We start from the raw sequence: 9,982 nt of genomic DNA, 5'->3' as shown, positions 1-9,982 counted from the left end.
AAGTCTCCTGGTTGTCTTCTGGTCCAAGAAAAATCATCCCAAAGGTTTTATTCCATTTGGTATTCCTTTTCTACGAAACTCAAAAATAGGAAAAAATACAGGAACTGGCACTGGGCTCTAGGTTAATAGGTTAGTCCCAAAAATAATATAAAATAGCATATTAATGCATGTAAAACGTCCAAAATAGATAATATAATTACATGGACCAATCAAAAATTATAGATATGTTGGAGATGTATCAAGCATCCCCAAGTTTAATTCCTGCTCGTCCTCGAGTAGGTAAATGATAAAAACAGAATTTTTGATGTGGAACGCTACCTAACATATTTATCCATGTAATTTTCTTTATTGTGGCATGAATGTTCATATCTGTAAGATTCAAAACAAAAGTTTAATATTGACATAGAAACAATAATATTTCAAGCATACTAACAAGGCAATTATGTCTTCTCAAAATAACATGGCCAAAGAAAGTTCATCCCTACAAAATCATATAGTCTGGCTATACTCCATCTTCATCACACAAAATATTCAAATCACACACAACCCCGGTTTTAGCCAAGCAATTGTTTCATACTTTAGTATTCTAAAACTTTCTCTACTTTCACGCAATACATGAGCATGAGCCATGGACATAGCACTATAGGTGGAATGGATTGGTGGTTGTGGAGAAGACAAAAAGAGGGAGATAGTCTCACATCAACTAGGCGTATCAATGAGCTATGGAGATGTCCATCACTAGATATCAATGTGAGTGAGTACGGATTGTCGTGCAACTGATGCACTAGAGCTATAAGTTTATGAAAGCTCAAAAATAAAACTAAGTGGGTGTGCATCCAACTCGCTTGCTCACGAAGACCTAGGGCAATTTGAGGAAGCCCATCATTGGAATATACAAGACAAGTTCTATAATGAAAATTCCCACTAGTATATGAAAGTGACAATATAGGAGATTCTCTATCATGAAGATCATGGTGCTACTTTGAAGCACAAGTGTGGTAAAAGGATAGTAGCATTGCCCCTTCTCTCTTTTCTCTCATTCTTTTTATTATTATTTGGGCCTTCTCTCATTTTTGGCCTGTTTTTTTGTCTGGAGTCTCATCCCGACTTGTGGCGGAATCATAGTCTCCATCATCCTTTCCTCACATGGGACAATGCTCTAATAATGAAGATCATCACACTTTGATTTACTTACAACTCAAGAATTACAACTCGATATTTAGAACAAAATATGACTCTATGTGAATGCCTTCAGCGGTGTACCGGGATGTGCAATGAATCAAGAGTGACATGTATGAAAGAATTATGAATGGTGGCTTTGCCAAAAATACGATGTCAACTACATGATCATGCAAAGCAATATGACAATGATGATGCCTGTAATAATAAACGGCACAGTGGAAAGTTGCACGGCAATATATATCGGAATGGCTATGGAAATGCCATAATAGGTAGGTATGGTGGTTGTTTTGAGGAAGGTATATGGTGGGTGTATGGTAATGGTGAAAGTTACGCGGTACTAGAGAGGCTAGCAATGGTGGAAGAGCGAGAGTGCGTATAATCCATGGACTCAACATTAGTCATAAAGAACTCACATACTTATTGCAAAAATCTATTAGTCATCGATATGCACATGCTCCTAGGGGAAGGGTTGGTAGGAGTTAACCATCGCGCGACCCCGACCTCCACATAAAGGATGACAATCAAAAAAATATCTCATGCTCTGACTTCATCACATAACGGTTCACCATACGTGCATGCTACGGGACTCACAAAACTTAACATAATTATTTATGAAATTCACAATTACTCACTAGCATGACTCTTGTATCACCATCTTCATATCTCAAAACTATCATAAGGAATCAAACTTCTCATAGTATTCAATGCACTTTATATGAAAGTTTTTATTATATCCCTCTTGGATGCCTATCGTATTAGGACTAAATTTATAACCAAAGCAAATTACCATGCTATTTAAAGACTCTCAAAATAATATAAGTGAAGCATGAGAGTTCATTAATTTTTTTAAAATAAAACCACTGCCGTGCTCTAAAAAGATATAAGTGAAGCACTAGAGCAAAATTGCCTAGCTCAAAAGATATAAGTGAATTCGAAGCACATAGAGTATTCTAATAAATCACGATTCATGCGTGTCTCTCTCAAAAGGTGTGTACAGCAAGGATGATTGTGGCAAACTAAAAAGCAAAGACTCAAATCATACAACACGCTCCAAGCAAAACACACATATCGTGTGGTGAATAAAAATATAGCCTCAAGTAAAGTTACCGATAGACGAAGACGAAAGAGGGGATGCCTTCCGGGGCATCCCCAAGCTTAGGCTCTTGGTTGTCCTTGAATATTACCTTGGGGTGCCTTGGGCATCCCCAAGCTTAGGCTCTTACCACTCCTTATTCCATAGTCCATCAAATCCTTACCCAAAACTTGAAAACTTCACAACACAAAACTCAACAGAAAATCTCATAAGCTCTGTTAGTATAAGAAAATAAATCACCACTTTTGGTACTGTTGTGAACTCATTCTTTATTTATATTTGTGTAATATCTACTTTATTCCAACTTCTCCATGGTTCATACCCCCTGACACTACCCATAGATTCATCAAAATAAGCAAACAACACGTAGAAAACGGAATCTTTCAAAAACATAACAGTCTATAGTAATCTGTAATTCTGGAATACTTCTGTAACTCCAAAAATTCTGAAAAATTAGGAAAACATGGGAAATTTAAGTATCAATGTCAGGACCCCGACTCGATGCCACATCGATCTAGCATGTAACACCTCATATCACTTTGCGGCCTCACGCATGGCATTCCCACGGGTGCCACCTTACCTGGCCCGGGACCGTTTGCGCCTTTTGGCTCACCTATATGATAGTGCCGCTAGCATCCATATGACAAAGAACCCGAGCTGACATGGCTAGTCGTGAACCCAAAGTGGCACAATCTTATAGGGACAGGCATCCATGACCCAGCATCGAACGTGTCAGTCATCAACGAGTGAATCCGGGCTGTAGCACTGGGCTAGCAGGACTCCGGTAAACCGGGCTGTAGCGGGCTAACAGGACTCCGGTATCCATCACGTGACATTTCCCCGAAGGGACAGACACAGGAACGAAGAAGGACACATGCCGGCCAGCCTAAGTGATCCGGAGCAGTAGCAAGCTACCAAGGCTCAGTGGAAGCACTAGGAGACATTTCCCGGTAAGAGAGGCTACTAAGGATAAACAACTAGATAGTCATATCACACACATACCAAGCATTTCAATCATACACACAATATGCTCGATATGTGCAAATACAACAAGGCATCACAACATGACTCTACGACACAAGTACTTTATTTAAAGGCTCAGAGAGCCATACATATCATACACACAAGTACGGGTCACACGACCCAGCATTCAAGTCATACAGACATACAAGCCAACAGCGGAAGTAACTTGTCTGAGTACAGACAACTAGTAAAATAAAAGAGGCTTGGGAAGCCTGGCTATACTACATGGTCCTTCACAAGCACAGGATTACCACCTGGGCCTCAGTCTACTCATCGATGTCAACGTCTACGAAGAACCCATCAGAAGGGGTTGCAGCATCTTCTGAAAAAGGTAAATTAAAGCAACATGAGTACAAAGGTACTCAGCAAGACTTACATCAGATCCTACATACATGCACATTATCAAGAAGGGTTGGTGGGGTTATTGCAGCAAGCCAACTTTGACTCTTGGCTAATCTATCCTACGAGACACCAACTTGAAATGGTTTTGCGCACATGAGTCCACTACACACCAACTCAATACACCACCGAGGATCCACCTCCGTCATCCTACGGAAGAGCCATCCTCGGCACTCACGCTTATCTTGAGGATTTTAGTAGTATCCATTTACTTGTCTATGAACTGTATAGGCAACCAAGTAGTCCTTTACCACGGACGCGGCTATTCGAATAGATAATGTTAACCCTGCAGGGGTGTACTTCTTCATACACGCTCTCACCACTTACCGCTGTTTACACGACATGTACTCGGCAACCTTCAAGTGGAAGCCCAACGTGGGTGTCGGCCACGACCTACCTAAACACCTAAGTCTCTAGTCCAGGTTTATCGCCTATTCAGGTTCCATCCGCAGGGAGTCCGGCCGAGGTTTCCACATATGGCCCCGAATGATGTGTACAGGGTTCCGAGACACCTAACGGGTGCCTGGCATACCCGACCACGTACCTACCGCATCACAGCCCACCCCGCGGGTCAGCGCTGCCCACGGCCTCCAGTAAGCTACAAACACCAGAAACTACTTGCAACTCCTGGACAGAGGACTAGGGTGAATAAGAAGCCGAGAGGGTCTATTGGTTTCGGGCCCAATGCATGGTAGTAGCTGAATCTTAAATCACACATACAGATCTCAGTGCTTAAGGTCGGCTTCAATGAAACAACCCACCATGTACTCCTACATGGCCTCTCATCGATACCTTTACCAAATCGTGTTCAACACATCACTCTCATTACTGGCATGATCATTTCACTCCAGCCCATCACCCAGATGAACCAGACCTGACACGACTCTAAGCATAGCAGGCATAGCAAGGTAGGAACAACACATACATATGGCTCAATCAACTCCTACACATGCTAGTGGGTTTCATCTAGTTACTGTGGCAATGACAGGTCATGCAGAGGAAATGGGTTCAACTACCGTAGCACTCAGCAGTTTGAATCGCGTTGTCTTAATGCAGTAAAAGAGAGCAGAAGCGAGAACATGGGATTGTATCAATATGATCAAATGGTTGGTTGCTTGCCTGATGGGTCGATGCACTGATATTGATCTTCGCTAGGGCAATCGTGGAAATCCTCGGGGGCAGATCCTGCCGCAAAGAGCACCGATACACAACATCACCAAACAATATGCAACAATATGATGCATGCATGAGACATGGAAAAATGAGTGTATTAGGCTAATGCAACTAAGACCAGATGGGTTTGAACCATTTTGAATCAAAGATTCAAGTTTCAAACTCATAAATGGCCCCTTTAAGTGCTTTATCTTGTTCTGCACTAAACATCAGGTTAGCTTGCTTAAACATGCATGAAACAAGTACAGATGGATAGATTGGATTTTTCTGATCATTTTTCATATATAAAACTTTGCATTTGGAGTTACAGATTAATTGCTATGATTTTTTAAAGTTTGTGGTATTTACTGGAATTTCCTGTATAAAAATAATTCCAGTAAATAAATTACTGCGTCAGCATTACGTCAGGATGACGTCAGCGGTCAACGGAACAGTCCAGGTCAACCCTGACTAGTGGGTCCCGTGTGTCAGTGTAATTAGTTTAACTAAATATTAATTAAAACTAATCCTGATTAGTTAACAGGGCTGGCACTACTAGAAAAAGGGCTATAGATGGGATTGACACTAATGGCGCACCAAACAAGCGGTGCACCATTAGTATATACTAATGGCGCACCACCTTCTGATACGCCATTAGAGTTGAAACTACTAATGGCGCACCTGCCCCAAGGTGCGCCATTAGTATCAAAATTTTTTTTGAACTAGTGCGCCTGTCCAAACATACTAATGGCGCATCCAGACTCAGTGCGCCATTACTAGTTGTAACTAGTAATGGCGCACCTGTCGGAAAGTGCGCCACTAATGTTGTTTTTTTATTATATTTTTTATTCCTTTTTTTGCAAAACTACTAATGGCGCACTGTTCAACCGTGCGCCATTACTAGTTTAAACTAGTAATGGCGCACTATGGAACAGTGCGCCATTAGTATGTTTTTTTTGCAAAACTACTAATGGCGCACCACCAGAAGGTGCGCCATTAGTAACCTGGATTACTAATGGCGCATTTAGAGTTGGTGCTCCATTAGTAAGTGGGCAGCAACAAGATATTTTGGACAGCCTCTCCTACCCACACTCACTTTCTCCCCACTTCATTCTCTCCACCTCGTCCTTGTCTCGGGTGCCTCCTCTTTTTCACCTCATTTCCACCATAGATTCATTCAAATTAAGTGGTTAAATTACCTTGTTTTCATAGGTAAGTAAGGGGAGAAGCTATATTTATGTTGTTCTCCCTACAACAATGTGCACATGCACTTTTTATGGCCTAGCTAGATCTATGTATGTTCATGGTGTTGCATATGTTTGTGGTGTTGCATATGTGTTTGTGTTTGGAGGTGTACCGGTATTTGAAATGCGATAGTTGCCAATATTTTGCCGGAATGTTGATTCATTTTCGTTTCGGCGAGAATTTTGGCATTAAGCATTCTTTTTGGTCCTATTTTTAGGGAAAGTCATGCCAAATTTTTTCTTGGTTCTAAAATATCGTTTTGCTCTACCCCGCAGGCGACCATGGTCCGCACGATGACCGAAGGCATCGTGAATAGGTTTTTGAGGTCCGCGAAGGCCGAGATGCTTCAAAAGAACGAGACAGAGATAAGATGTCCGTGTCGAAGATGCAAGCTGAAGAGCCTTATTACGGACCCGGATTCCGGGCAGGTGCGGGACCACCTACTCTTGCGTGGTCTCATGGATGGATATCGGTGGCAAGGTGATGAAGATGACTACGAAGTCGTCCATGGGGGCCGGGCAAGAAATGAGGAAGGGCAGCAAGACAACCATCGCGGCTCGGGCGGGCGAGAAGACGAAGAATCCCTAGGGGATGATCATGACGGTGATGCTGTACACAGTCATCATGTAGAAGATGCAGGACATGATGATGAGGAGGATGCCGGAGCAGACGACGGGCATGATCATGAAGATGATGATGCCGGCGGAGCAGACGACGCTGGACCATCGATGGGCTGGGTGCAGGACCCTCATATTCAAGAGCTGCTTCTCAAGCAGACGGATAACGCAAGAGCTGCCGCCCGAGAGAAAGCCAAGATGGATCAACTTGAGTTAGACGCGGTTACTCCATTGTATGAAGGATGCAGGCCCGAGGATACCCGCCTGAAAGTAACGCTCATGGCTCTGGAGATGAAGGTAAAACACAAAATGACCGACGCATGCTTCGATGAGAACATGTCATTCTGGCATGAACGTCTTCCCAAGGGGAACAAGTGCCCGACCAGTTTGGAGGAGGCGAAGAAAATCGTGTGTTCTCTGGATTTACCGCACGTGAAATACCATGTGTGCATGAACAATTGCATCATTTATCGGGACGAGCACGTGGAGTCTACCATATGTCCAGTGTGCGACGTCACTCGATAAAAGAAGAGGAAGAAAGCTCCTCGAAAAGTGGTGTGGTACTTTCCGATCACTCCTCGTCTGCAGGGTATTTCGCGGACCCTAAGGTAGCAAAGCTCCTGCGTTGGCACGCGGATAGGGAGGAGAAGAAGCGAGAAGATGACGCAAATGATCCGGAGATAGATAAAAAAGACAAGATGCTGAGTCACCCTAAGGATGCGAGCCAGTGGCAAGCGTTGAACTTCGAAGACCTAGAATTTGGGAACGATCCAAGGAACATCATGCTGGGCGCGAGCTCCGATGGAGTCAATCCGTTTGGCAGCCAGAGAAGCACACATAGCACCTGGCCCGTGTTTGTGTGGATGTACAACCTTTCCCCCTGGTTGTGCATGAAGAGGAAGTACATTCACATGAGTATGATAATTGAAGGACCGAAACAACCAGGGAACAACATCAATCTATATCTGGGGCTGCTGAAAGAGGAGCTTGACACGCTGTGGAAAACACCAGCCAATACGTGGGATGCCACAGAGAAAGAATATTTCCCTATGAGAGCCGCACTGCTCACGACGGTGCACGACTATCTCGGTTACGGATATCTCGCGGGGCAGGTAGTCCACGGATTTTCTGGATGCGTAAGGTGCATGGATGACACAATGTATCGCCAGCTAGATAGAGATCCCGGGTCTTCGAAAACCGTGTTCATGGGACATCGAAGGTGGCTTCGCGACGATGACCCGTGGAGGAAACGCAAGGATCTGTTCGATGGTGAAACCGAACCCCGAAAACGCCCGTGTACGAGGAGCGGCGAGGAAATAGACAAGCTGTTGAAAAATTGGAAAGACTGCCCACTGCCGGGAAAGAAGCAAAAGGCGCCAGAGCCGGGAAAGAAGCGAAAGGCGCCAGAGCCGCTGCTGAAGGTATGGAAAACGAGGTCTGTTTTCTGGGACTTGCCGTACTGGAAGATCCACCGTGTGCCTCACAGCCTTGATGTCATGCATATCACGAAGAACGTGTGCGAGAGTCTGCTTGGTACCCTGCTCAACATGCCAGAGAGGACCAAAGATGGGCCGAAAGCAAGGGCAGACTTGAAATCAATGGGCATCAGGCAGGAGCTTCACGCTAATGATGATGATGATGATGATGATGAGGCGAAGCAGGACACAGTAAGTCGTCGCAAAGGCAAAAAGGCCAAGAAGACCGGAAATGACTACCCTCCCTCGTGCTTCACTCTAAGTCAGGAGGAGATCGAGCAGTTTTTCACCTGCCTCCTAGGAGTAAAACTTCCTTACGGTTACGCGGGGAAGATAAGCAGATACCTAGACCCAGCGAAGCAGAAGTTCAGTGGGATGAAGTCTCACGACTGTCACATGCTGATGACGCAAATACTTCCAGTTGCAATCCGTGGGATCATGGACGCGCACATCCGTGAAATGCTATTTGGCCTATGCAACTTTTTCGACATCATCTCTCGGGAAGTCGATTGGCGTGAGGCAACTCAGAAGGCTACAGGAAGAGATCGTGGTGATACTATGCGAGCTTGAGATGTACTTCCTGCCCGCATTCTTCGATGTTATGGTGCATCTGCTGGTCCATATAGTGGAGGATATCATCCAACTCGGGCCGACGTTCCTGCACAGCATGATGCCGTTCGAAAGGATGAATGGTGTCATCAAAGGATACGTTCGCAACATGTCACGTCCAGAGGAAGTATAGCCAGGGGCTTTCTGACCGAAGAGTGCATCTCCTACTGCATGAATTATCTAGGCATCGAGAACCCCGTTGGTCTGCCCGTTAATAGGCACCTCGGCAGGGTCGCTGGATGGGGTCACCGTGAGGGTCGCCGCGAAATGCATGTCGACTTAGAGGGTCGACTCGCCGACTTTGAAAGAGCAAACCTAGTCGCGCTACAACACATAGACGTGGTCGATCCTTGGGTGGTAGAGCACAAAACCTTTATTAAGAAGACGTACAATGACCGAGGCCAACAGAGGATGGACGGAGATATAATCAAAGAGCACAACTCATGTTTCACGCGTTGGTTCAAGCAGAAGCTTCTGTCGTACCCTTTACATGAGGATTCTTCCGCGGAAGAACAACTCATATTCGCCTTGTCACAGGGCGCCGAGCACAACCTGATGACCTATGAGGCGTACGATATCAACGGCTACACATTCTACACCGAGGCCAAGGACATGAAGAGCGATGGTTATCAGAACTCCGGGGTAACGATGGAATCCTACACCGGTAATGACAAGGACAGATACTACGGAAGGATCGAGGAGATCTGGGAGCTGAGCTACGTTGGAGAGAAGGTCCCGATGTTCCCTGTCAGATGGGCGAAGAGCGTCCTAAAAGAAGACCGGTATTTCACCACCATGGTTATACCCGAAGCCAAATCCAAGACCACGGGCGCAAACGTCACCGCGAAAAATGAGCCATGGGTACTGGCTTCCCAAGTTGACCAATGCTTCTTCATTACCGACCCGTCAAAGCCCAGTCGTGTTGTCGTGAGGAGAGGCAAAAGGAAGATCATCGGAATGGATGGAGTAGCCAATGAGCAAGACTTCGACAAGTACGGCGACCCGAGGATCGAACATGACGACGATGATGAAGTAGCAGCATACACCACAAGAAGAAGTAGGACCACCCTACCTAAAGGACATCCGTTCCACAGAAGAACTCCATTTGCGAAAAATAAGGGCAAGAAGATTGTGAACAGATAGCTAGCTAAGATCGACTGTATTTAAATCGTAGCCTTCATTTTTCG

This window comes from Triticum aestivum, chromosome 5B (genome assembly GCF_018294505.1).
Source record: "Triticum aestivum cultivar Chinese Spring chromosome 5B, IWGSC CS RefSeq v2.1, whole genome shotgun sequence".
Taxonomy (NCBI): domain Eukaryota; kingdom Viridiplantae; phylum Streptophyta; class Magnoliopsida; order Poales; family Poaceae; genus Triticum; species Triticum aestivum.
Note: the sequence above shows the minus strand (reverse complement) of the source record.